The 12,983-nt window shown below is 36.5% G+C and overlaps 1 long non-coding RNA gene across 1 annotated transcript; it reads right to left on the bottom strand.

Annotated features, from left to right (window-relative positions):
* Positions 1-581: 581 nt before the first annotated feature.
* Positions 582-11,482, bottom strand: LOC112984827 (uncharacterized). The gene is made up of 4 exons (XR_003259592.2): positions 11,332-11,482; positions 4,959-5,097; positions 2,784-2,915; positions 582-734 (listed from the first exon to the last, which is right to left on the bottom strand). It is a non-coding gene; the product is annotated as an uncharacterized LOC112984827 (long non-coding RNA).
* Between the last annotated feature and the right edge of the window lie 1,501 nt (positions 11,483-12,983).

A 12,983-nucleotide genomic window follows, 5' to 3' on the forward strand; every position in this document is an offset into this window, starting at 1 on the left:
GGAGGTTCTCAATCCCCCCACTATTCAGAACAGACTGCAGGGACACACCGGTAAAACCCTGTGCAGCATAAGAAATTTCACACATCACTTTTCTTTTGCCCATGCCTGCTCCATCTGCCTTTTTCTGCAACTCATCAGCAGGATGCTGAGAAGATACTCAAGCAACTGGTGTCATTGCACTCCCTACCAGGAGCTGAAGAAACTTCTTTATAGCTAATAGGCAGTCACCTCCAGGGAGCTTCTGAAAGGTCTTGGTCAAGGAATGTGGGATAGGAATGATATGCTAGACTCCCTCATACGAAGTTGCAAACTTTGGGTAAAGTTAGATATAGGATTGTACTGCTGTGGCTGGGGCTGGACAGACGGCTCCCAAGGAGGTCATGGCACAGGACTTCAGGCTGCCCCTGTGCAGGTACACAGGGCCACTGTGTCCCTACCTGGTGTGGCTCAATGAGAAGGTGCTGGCCTACTCTTGTCAGAAGACCTGTGAGTTCTGGAAAACATAGGCTCCATGTATGCTCATTATGGCACTCCTCAATTTTGGGGGGTGATCCATGAGACTCTTGTACTTACGTGAGGTGTGTTGTGAGCACAAAGTGGAGCTCTGCTCACCTTCGCCCATCCCAAAAGGGACTCCATGTAAGGACAGGGTCTGCAGAAAGGTTAATAGCCAGAATGCTCGACAGTGGATGTGAACCCCTCAAGCAGATTGTAACGAGACAGTCTGCCAGAACCTGAAAGATATATAGGTACATTTGGCAGTATTTTGTGGCAACACTTGATGTGCAAACATGATGCATGTTCTTACAGTGCCATCTTGTGACATGCAAAGGTAAAATTAGTGCTTCTTAGCATTGTCAACTATAATAGACATATTCTATTTTTAAATAGTACTTATGAGCAATTTCCAATAAAACACTACAGAAATTACTGCATAGCATCAATCTGCTATTGATCAATCAATAGTTACAGGTCATTCATTTTTTTTACTACTATCATCTGAAATTTTGAAACTCTATACACCACTGTAACTTTTTTTTTCAAATAAAATCAATGGCAATAACAAAGTCACATAGTCTCTACAAGGTTTTGTACCCCATTTTGGACAAAGGTCAAGTCTGGGAATTAGTCTGCAGATTAATTTTAGAAAAGCCATGCCATTTAAAAAGCCATTTAACTCTTTGATTTTGTTTTGTTTTTTGAGGGGAAGAGTTGGCAGCATTTGAAGAGTTATGAATGTCATTCATTGGCTGAAAAGGATCTTTCACAGTGCAGCATTTCCCAGAAAGGATCAGGCATTAAGTTCAACTGATCTCCTGGAACTTTCTTTTGCTGATGGACCTTTCTAGCTAAGAATGCTTTACTTCCAACTCTTCAGATGCTAGTCTCACGATCTGTGTTGTTCTGATGGAACACTGCTTATTTAATAGATTAAAATATAAAGACTTCATTCTTAATGAAGTCGTGGGCATGAGTCTTTGACTGACTGTTTTGAAAATTAGTACTAAAACCTTAAACAGGCATTGGCTGGAAGCCAAAAGAGAGACTATAACCTGGGGCTACTGCTGTTACTGTGACCTAAGCCATGGGAAAGGCTCTGTATGAACTTCTCATCCAGATTCAAATACAGTGAATAACAGTAGCCTGCACAGAATATAACTAATGCCACAAAGAATGGAGAAAGTCTTCTAGCAAGTTCACAATGAAAGAAAGATTTTCTTACCAGAAAAAAAATATTCTTAATTTTGAAAACAGAATTAGGGAGGAGTATTTTACATTTTTCATCAAAACATCAGCAAAGTTGGGATTTCAAATACTTTAGATAAAAAATTAGTTGGTAGAACAGTAAAGAAAAAGCAATTTATGAGATTACTGAAGTCAAAATGCTATATTCTATTGTTAGCAGATGCTAACTTCCAAACTATTTTGTTATACAGGCCTGTATGCCTTTATTCTGAATCAGCCAAATTACCTGCAAAGGTAAACCGATACACGCAAGAAATCAGATCCTTCCATCCATAATCAATATACCCAGCATTCTCTGAGTTATTAGATATCTCCAGCTTGCAGCTTTTCTATAGTTGCTGCTGCTTCCTCTGAGGAACTTCCTTTTGTCCGTTATAAAAGGGACCTAAAGCTGATACACATGAAGAAAGCCAACAATTCGAAAGGTACCTCTCCTGGGCTAGCAAGGGTAGTGGAGGGACAACTGATGCTGGATGCAATTTGGCTGTGATGCGATAGGTGCTAGTGAAAAGCCCAGATGGAGGAGGGCTCACCCTCTGTCACTTGTTCACAGTCCTGTTTGGAAAGCCAGCCTGGATAAACTAACCCAGGGTTCTCGCTCCCTTAATGTGTTCCAACTAGAAAATTATTACATCTTTATTTTAATGATTTTGGGGTATCTTTATTTTGAGACATAAAACTGTAAGAAACATAACTTTAAATGTACAAGCAAAAAAGTATTTTCTGCTTATCTCTGGACCTAGGTATCTCTGGTAATAAATTTCAGTACCGAAGGTAAACTTTCTCATAGTCCCACGTTTACTTCTGTGAATCATCTCATGGTGTGTTTTCTTAACAGTTTTATTTTGCACTTGGATTTGGTAGATAGTTTGAAAATTAAAGTAAAGAGCAATCACACATCTATGCTTTAGATGTGACTACAACATTTCCAGCACATTTTATTGCTATAATTAACTAACTTGTAAAGTCATCTATATTTTTACTGTCTGTAAATACAGTGTCCACCTTTCACTGATTCAAAACGAAATTTCACAGACCTGAGCTCTGTGACTCTTCACTGCTGTACTGTAAGCAGGAAAATTAATATCTGCTATAGCAGAGTTTACGATTTGTCTCTCCTCACTCTTGTAGTCATCTGGAAGATTTATTGGTCTCTTGATATCCTTCAACTGCAGAATAAGAAATATATTGTTACATACAAAGTCCTAAATAGTAGAAAGATAATACCTCCTAATAAGAAACTTATATTCAGACTTGCTGTATGGTATTCATCTCACCTAACTTCAGACATCAGAAGTGAAGACATCTACAGCTAAACTAGTAACTCCAGTCTCCTTTTATAGTGAGTTAAGAGATATTTTCAGATGTCATTCATCTCACCTGCTTTAGATATATACTTGGAGAAGGAGATTAATTTGTATCTAGATCTTATTGACAGAAGTGACTAATTCTCCACTGGCTAGGGTAACTAGCTCAAATGTAAACCTGCTTTTAGCTAGATGAATGCCATCCTTATTGTAAATAAGTGCAAAAGAAATACTGATGCATTAATAAGTAGAAAATTAAAAAGCACCTCTCAGACTTCTTTTTGGTCAATGTCGTATCACTCACTATAAGTCATTCACTTTTCTTAGGGCTTGTCACAAAGCCTGTATCATCTAAATTAGTTTAAATCTGATACACACCACCGCCACACTCCCCAAATCTTCTCCGAAGTTTAATTCTATAATCTACAAAGCTTAACAATAGTCACTGCACAGTGCATAATATTTGCCTGCTTCTCAGCTAACATAGGAACAGAAAGGAGTTATTTGCATGGTGTGATAGCTGCTTCAGTAGAGTAGGTTAAAAATCTACCAACTGCTTTTATTTTTAAATGGAGAGCGCTGTCTCTTGTAGGTGGGAGGGGAAGGGGAAAGGGGAGCATCTTTTCTTCATTTATGGGGAGAAAGAGGTTCAGACAGATAAATGGTTGAAGAAACAATCCAATTTCCTCTGGATCTTGAGTATATCGCAAATACTTTTTGATAGAATTTGACAGGATTTTAAAGCATATTCAGTGGTTCACACACAAGTATTTAGAAATTCCCACAGAAATGTTCTTTCTGCCATAATATTCAAAATATCAGAGTCCAACCGTGCAGTATAGAAGATTTATTTTCTCTGGAATAAAAGACTTTACTGAATGAGAAAAATAAGCAGGAAAAATTTCAACCCCAGAAACAATTTTTTTTTTCTCGGAACTTACCACACTTAAAAGAAAAATCCCTTCATCTGTCATAATTAAGCTAAAACTGTCGCAACGTTATGATCCTCATCTAAAAAATGATCTAAATTGTCATAGTATGCTTATACAGTTGTACAGTTCTAATACAGTCCTTGTGGTATTAGATATCCAGTGCTGAAATTCAGTTTATTGAAAACATCTACCTTAATCGATTTTGATTATACATACTTTCCTATGATACTGACCAACTTTCTAAAAGTTGAGCAAATGTTAATAAATTTAGTCTCACTTCTCACTTATAAAGTTAAAAAGAGATACTAACTAGATCCTACAGATTAACTGAAGTGCTGTTGTCTCATCTTTAAACGGAAAAAACTTGAGTTCTCATATTGAGTTATGTGATCAAGTTAAATAACATAAGATAATGCTGAAGTCAAGACAGTCAGTCTGTAATTCTGACATGAATTTGCAAATCAAAATAAGCTCCCAGATACAGTTTTTACTTGATCTATTAATTGATAAAAAACTAAAAATAGAGTTTAACTTTCAATAGAACTTAATTTTGTCTGAGTTGACTCCATCAGTTAAAGCTAAAATCATTTCTTTCAGGTAAAAAATGCAGCCAGAGTTGTTAAAAGAAAGGCATTTTGTGATGTATCTACAACTCAAATTAAAGTCACTAGATACTATAGCACCTAGCAGTCTAAAAAAGATTGCTGGAAATCAAAGACAGAATTGGGAATATTCCAGCTGATTTCCTGAAAACTGGCTTTTGTCTCAACCTATGTGAAGCTGACACTTTATAGCACCTGCTGAAAGTTTTCAGCTGAATGTTATTTTTTTAAAAAAATCAATAACTGAACTGCTGATTATTAAAAAAACACAGTCTCTTCTAATCTTTGATCAGCCTATTTTCCTTCCAGTGCACATGCCATTATCTCAGTAGTACTAATGGGATGTAGAACCATGCGTAGGGAGAACATACCTTTCTCTGGGCCTCTGTCTGCGAGACATTGAGCATCTGCACTTCTCATTGACCTTAGCAAGAATTATCCAGTTTTGGGTCTTAAACACAGCATTTTTTAGGTTCTAAGACACATACTGTGTGTGCAGTGGTGGAAAATCTGGAATGAGAAAAGAAAGTGGTAACTTTTTAAGAGACTGGAGCTAGATCTTACAACCCTTTATGCATGAGTGGTCTTTATATGTGTAAGAAGTCACACTGACATAAAGACTGCAAAATGAGGCATTGTTAGAGGAGAAAAAGAACAAAATTAAATAATAATGAAGAAAAATAATCACGATCTACTGGGAAGTTATCAGTAACACAGTTTGATGCATTATTTGTTTTCCATTTCCTCACATTTTTGTTTGATTCATCTTTATTTGAGTCTCATCCAGTAAAGTATCTCTCCCACATCCTCCTTCAGGGATACAAATCTAATCCTTTATGTACTTGGTTTCAGCTCTGTCCCCACAGCTCCTGAAATTTCAGTGATTAATTGAACAAAATCTGGAATACTTCCAAGCCTACCTCGTCCTCATTGGTCTGACAATGTTCCTGTGCTCTGGTCATTAGTACAGCATGACCCTGCAGAACTAACTCAGCCATGAAGCAAGTTAATCAGTAAATGAATAGAGTTCTTGAACAGAGAAGTTTTATCCTGAGTTCACCAAAGCAATTATGTATTAATTAATTCTCTGCCAGGCATAAAGTAAGACAAATATAGGAAGTATGATCTTCAGAGAAATAATTTTCTGGAGAGAAGGTCAAATCCTAAGCTGATGTAAATTGTCATAACTTCCTTCACTTAAATGTGAGCTGTTCTGATTTATATCTTCTGCAGATTTGGCCCTATTAGAAGAGGATTCAGTATTTTAATTTCATTCTTAATCCTAATAACCAAATAGAGATTCCATACCAGCTAAGACTTTCTTCAAAGGAATAATGAGTTTCCTATGAAAAATTGTTTTGTAGGAGTTAAATTATAAATAACAAATGTGCTGTGTCTCCATTTTCTGTATATGCATAGATGTCTCTCATATTAGATAACATATATTTCTAGATCCTGACTTTTCTAATATTCAGTTCCTCACAAATTTACATGTCTAACTTACTAAACACAGACAGCATTAATATTCCCCAAAATATGGGGACTAAGACTTGAAAGAAGTTTTACATGTTTGTCTATTTGAAACATTGTGGGCTCTTACGAGCATAACTCAGCTAGAAAGTAGTTCAGAGTGCTGAAGGAGCAAAATGGCTTGCAAAACTCCAATGAAAAATACATCAAGGGCCTCTTCTTGTCCCCATTGATTTAAATGGAAACAAAAGCAGGTTTTAAACTGAGCTACCTCTTTGTTATTTCAGAACCTAATTTTTAAAAAAGCACACTGACTTTGGTTATCCCTGCTTTCAGATGTCCCTTTTGTGACACTTTGAAGGGACTTACCACTCAAATGATTCCCAAGCTGAGCCAATAAAATCTCAAGTCACTTTGGAAATAGGAGGCCCTCTCATCTACCACTGAAACATTGAGGATATGCATCTTGTTAATCCTATGACTCGGAGTCTAAATAAAAACTGATCATCATGAGATTTTTTTTTTTTTTAAATACGAGCATTACATATGCCAACGGTGATGATCAGGATGGTTATCCATGCATTGTACTTTCTCAAGACAGAAGCTGCCAAGTGTACATGCTCCATCTCCATCAACATCCAGTTATATTGCTCTTTAATTGTGCCGTCAGTTTTACAAACATATTTAAGGGAGAGTAAGATGTGAAAAGCATTACATACTGGACCCAACTGAATTGCACAAGTGTAGCTGAAAGTATACCGTTTCATGCCAAAAGTTCAAATAGTTCATGTGCCTAAGGGCTCATGATTAATACAAGCTTCTTAAAAATGTAATACTGAAATGTCTTCCACTGGAAAACAGATTATAACTCCTCTAAGCCAAGCCAAGTCAGATACTATATATCTCATCTATATTTTTCCTAGAAAATCTGTTGCTAATTTTCAATACTATTTGCACTCTGGACAGTCAAAAACAAGCAAAACAGTTGTGACAGATGGATATTCTCAGAAGCTATTATTACTTCCAGGCAAATGAAAGAGCCCACAAAAGCATACTTTTCAGATTCTTATTCCTGTAGGACAATGGGATTAGTATTATTTGTAGACACATGGAGCAATCAAAGATGACACAGAAAGGGGCAATACATGTCTGTAAGCAATGAGAACCACCTATCAGTAATAGTCCTGACAATTCCTGTTGCAATTACCTGGTTTGCATGTGACTAGTCATCTGTAGTTATTTGACCACTCCTGGTAATATTCAACAAGTAATATTTGTTAGGTAGTATTTTTGTTCATCCTTCATTTGCAGTTTACAACTTGTTGAAGGGATAGTGTTCCCTAAGGAAAATAGGGCACACTGAATTTTAAGACACACAGAGAATGATTTTCAAGAAATTAAGTACGCAATTGCATTACTACATACTGGATACCGCAGTTCCTTGGGCAGAGTAGGTAACTGCATCTGTAGATAGCAAGGTACATGTATAAATGATCATCAAAACTACAAATGCATGTTGCATGCTGAAACAAAGTCCCAGCACAGTGCATGTGTATGAATGAGCATAACAAGCAGTTCTCCATAAAGAGGAGCTGTTTCCTATGGCTTTCTGTAATAATGTTGACCTGGATTATTTAATACAGGATTCTGCAAACTCTCCTCTGTCTTAGCACATATTTTCACAAAACTTGTAAGAATGCAACTATTTTTGAAATCCCTGTTTTCTTTCTCTTCCTCTCTCACACACACAAAGTATGATCACAAGTCTCATTTCCTTAGGAAAGAAGGATGAAGATTACGGTTAGGATTCAGTTTTTTGGGAAAGGAAAGTAAGAGGAAAAGGGAACAGAAAGTACCAAAACAGTTTGGAAAAGAAAACATGGCACAACAAAAAAAGGAATTACAGTAATGTTTTAAATATAATCCAATAAGAAACTAAAATTGTATGCTAAATTTATATTTCTGTTTCCATATTGTGTCTTTTCTTCCCTGCCTTTTCTATCTCTGACCCTTAAGACAACAGAGTGAGGTCTTCAGGGAGGAATAGCATTTTTCCAGAATGGAGCATAATGTGGCCCTAATCCCATTGGGCTTTTGAGCATTCAAAAAATAACACACTACTCCTAAACCTCATTGTAGCAGAGTGAATTGAAGTCAAAGAGAAGCGAGGAATATTCACAGGGATCACTTTGAATAGGAATTGACAACTTTCTTGGAGTTCTATTTGTTAATATCTGCCAAATGTCATGTTCCTTCTTGTTTATAATTTGCTTCACACAAAATTACTTCCATTAAACTTTTTCCATAAAGTTCTGAAATGACATGTCTCTTTGTGCACAGACTAGCCTGGTTTTGTGCTAACAAACTGCTGTGGTAAAGAAATGAAAAGCCAGGAAAACTTTCTTCCAAATCAAACTGTAATACTTGTCTCACAAAAGGTAGTGAAAGATTCCTAAAATTCATTCAGTTACTTCTCCATAACCCCACTATGTTATTAAATCAAGAATTTTAGCTACTTGCCTACGAAGAGTAGGTTAAAATATGTTTTACATTCCTTTTGCCTCTTGACCACACCATAAGCAGTCTTTCATAATATTTTTTTCAGAAGAGATGCATGTTTCTTCCAAAAAATATGTCAAATTTTATCCTATAACAGATGGTAAAAGTAGTTCTTATCATATATCCTCATCTTCTATATTCCTGGCAAAAAAATTTGGCAAATCAAGAGGTACAAATAAGGACTCAGATGTTTATTAAACAGCACATCATTTAAATAAATCATATTTCTCAATTTCTGGCTGAGTAGAATTGATTGCCAACATATACCCTTTTGGCCTTAGTTTGTTATCTGATGTTTATCCCAAACTGGAAAACGCAGTGTATAAATCATTCCTCCATTTTTGTACTCTCTTTTCTCTTATTTTTTTTTAATTTTTCAAGTCACTATTTAAAAATAAAAAATATTTCTCTGAAATTTACTGGAATGCCCATTGTTTGGCACGTGGGGACCTGAAGTGATTAAATAATAATCATTAACAAATAAATTAATCAAAATAAACTCCTATTTTCTCCACTCGCTCTCCAAATAATCTGAAGGTAAACAACATTCCTTCATTGCAACATGGAGCTTTCAGAATTTGGCCTCTCATTCTGTCAGGAGCAGGCTGCAGAGGCAGGAAGCCTCTGCTAAACAAGCTTTAAATTCTTTCTTGAAAGGTGTAATGCCAGGAACATGCTGCACCAGCAAACCAAACAGGAACAAATGCCATGAGGGAACACAAGATGAGCAATGATCTTTCAGCTAGCTGGATTCAATACAATTTTAAATCTGCAAGGCACACTGGCAAATTCAGTAGGTGACTCTCCCACAGGTTTGGCCAGCTCTCCGTGTGCTTTCACAATTTCAGCATCACTTCTGTTTTATCCAGACTAATTTTGATTACTTCACTCCTATCTGCACTGTCAGAGACCAATCTAGCACAATATTTCCAGTGTTTGGAAGAAACAGGAAAAGAATATGTCACATTTCCACACCACCACCACCGAAGGCCAAATCATTTTATGGTCACCAATAGTAGCTGTGTAGGACAAGCCATTCATAGACCTGAGAAGCAACTGTAAATAGGCATTAACTTTCTCTCAGTCTTTCAAAGAGGGGAAAGGGAACCCAACAACGTCTGTACAGCTATCCCCACAAGACATTACATACAAGTCTTAAAACCACACAGTGAATGGACGTTGATACCTTATTTCTATAATCAGGATAGTAATTAAACTCAGTAGATGAAACTTGCAGATTTTGAAGATGCCCAGGGAATTAAGATGCAGCTAGGTATTTTAGCATCAAATTATGTGTTCATAGCAGATGAACTCATATATCCCAATGTACAGGCGTTAATATCGTTATCAAGATTTGATTCCCTGCTCATTTACATTTTGCTATGTCTACTAACGTGGATGGAGTACAATTTCAGCAATGTCTCAGCAAATGTGGTGTTTCCACCTTTGATATGTATCAACTCTGAAGTCCTTCTCTCTTGCAAAGCTTTAGTAATTGCAGTCCTGAGTGTCTCTCCTTTCTCATCTCCTTCTGAACTCCTCTACCATCTCCTGCAATCACTCATTTCACTATAATTTTTAAATGAATAATGTTTTTAAAAGCTTCTTCTTTCCCAAAATATAGCTTCTTTTTTTTTCCTGCTTTGTTTCTGGAATACTCTTTAAAATGATATTAGATAAGAACATTTAAAAGGAGACCTGCATCAAAATGAATGTACTGCAACTGGTTGAAGTTTACTCTAAAACTAGGTCAGCAGCATTTTTCTTCTATATCTGAATTTCCAACCTGCAAAATTAAGTCACATTGTTCTCATCTTCACATTCCCAAGGTGAATGCTGGCTAAGAAAGAAAATGTTGACTATGCCCTGGATGGTAACAAATCTTTCCAACTTCTAAAGAGAAATTTTTAAATGAATTTTTAAATATTTCATTCAAAAGGCCCACCCACAGAGAACACCATCAGAAGCTGCTTTCCTGGGCTGGCAAACTGGTCCCAGATTGAGCCACTGCACAGAAAGAGGAGTCAACGCTAATCTTTTCCAAGAAAATAATAGGGGTCAGGGATGTCAGATATTTATGGCAAATACTACATTTAGCAAAGTTGCTACTGCATCCCCTTCTTAATGGATTTGAGTTGTAGAGTGAATTCTAATGTAATTTCAAAATGACATAATCACTGATCATGATGGAAAATTATGTAACCATTCACAGACAGTGTAATCAGGTCAGCTTTCTATTTTTGGTGCCTCACCAGGACATTGCAAACAGTTCTTTCAAATGCAGACCTTGCTACAATCATCCATACTTTTTAGCACACTGGGAGAATGATACCTTAGACTATATACACTAGGAACACCCAGGGCTTTAAGGCATATAACTATGGGAATGAGTTCTATCTGCTCTTTTTCTCTAAGATGCTCCTTCTTAGTTTGCTTTTAACTGTCCTTGCATGAAAGTCTTATGATTTTCTTCCTGTTAAACTCAGCAAAAAAGGTTTGCAGACTCATATTTATGTGCAGTGAAATAGAAAGCAATGGTTTGGAAGCAGTCACCAGTTTACTGCAGTGATATGTACTCTGTTTGCCTGACAGGCATCATTTTTACATTTTGCACAAGTACACCAGCCTGATTTTCATGCAAAGGCTTAAAAACCCAAAAAGTGCATAGCTTGCAAAATATTAGAAAAAAAAAAGCTGAAAAAATAAAATACTTACCCAGATGCAGACAAGCATTTCTAATATTTGAAACTGCAGATTCTATAAAGGCCAGATCAGCAGAATGCTGCTCCCCTCCTGAGCTACGTCCACTCCGACGTGCCTCCACTGTCTTCCTTCCTCCCTTGAAGTCCAAATAAGGTCTCCTGTGTGATGGAAGACTCACACAGTCAGTGAAGCTAAAGGAGCAACATGAAGAGTAATAAGCAAAAGAGATAAAGTCGGGAAAAAAAACAAACAAGACAACAGAGATGGTGAAAAAATTGCACTCTATTGAGCTTTCTTTTCTCTTGGATACCTCTGCTCACCCGGCCGCTGCTGACCTTTCTGCCTTAGCAGGCTTTCATGTCTGTTGGCTGTCACCAACATCATTCCCAAACAGACAGAAAAAGAATACTATGGTCGCTAAACACCTGGGCAAATGGACGCATGCCGTTTCGAGAATCACACTCCTATTCTTGTGCAGCATGGGCTTTAAAATGGTGTATATGATTTGTGATTCCTATCACATTGTGCAAGTCAGAGGACTCCTTCCACACTGTTCCCTTGAATTCTAAGATTAGGCTCTTATTATTTCATAGAGTGGTTTATTTCTTTTCACAGTCATTTTAGCATTCACAGAAACTTCCAAATTCCCAGCTCATTTTCAACTCAGAAATTCAGCAGACTTTGAAACGTAGTAGAACTAGAATAGTTTATAGAGTTTGTTAGAAAGAAAGAAAGGAGGTTCCTGTTCTGCCTTGCTGAATCATTTCTGTAAAATATTAAAAGCGGGCTTATATTTCTCTTTCGTATAAATGCCTGTAAAAACAACCTGCAAAAATACAACAGTATTTTGCTAGGTTTTAATGTAAATAGAAGTAATGGAACAACTCTAAAGGCCTCACTCAAGTTAAATTTCCTTAACTTCAAAAGGGCTTTAAAGCCCCCTGGATTCCGAGATCTGGAGTGCGGCCTCCACTCTTGTCTGAAGGTCCAACAGTACAGATGTAAAGGGCATACGGAAGCATAAGGTGTGAATTCATGATTCCTTTTTTGACTCTTAGAGTTACACTTACAAATTTTGACATTGCCGGGATTTTCATTATATTTGCAAAAAATATTCAGAATTTTGAACATTTACAAATGGATCTCATCATGTAATAGCAATTATTTTAAAATGTCATTGCAAGTTGAATTTTTTCAGTCTCTCTCTGCATATATCTGTTTAAGGATTTGGCATCTTAGAGTTCACGATCAAAAAATTTTATGTGATTTCTTAAGCTTATATTTTTATACCTCTATTTAGAAACTTAAGTACCACAGCCTTCATGGACTTAAAAAAATGTGAGATGGATATGCTATTACTTGATATATTCAGAACAAGAGGTTGGGGATCCAACCATTTTCCATTTTTTTTTCCATTGCCCCTTTTCTGAATTCCAGTGATACTTAGTTACAACTTTATGTGCTAACTGGCAGCATAATGGATATTTAGACTGGGTCAAAATACGAATTATTTTCTAAAAAAGGGACTGTTGAATGGGAGAAGAAGATCGGTAATATTTCTGTGTAACAGAAATAATCAGTATGATCTGTCTTTTATTGCTGAACTAAAAAATTCACAAATATGCTGCTGTAAACCATAGGCATACTGCACAATCATCTTTTGA

Source organism: Dromaius novaehollandiae, chromosome 2 (genome assembly GCF_036370855.1).
Source record: "Dromaius novaehollandiae isolate bDroNov1 chromosome 2, bDroNov1.hap1, whole genome shotgun sequence".
Taxonomy (NCBI): Eukaryota; Metazoa; Chordata; class Aves; order Casuariiformes; family Dromaiidae; genus Dromaius; species Dromaius novaehollandiae.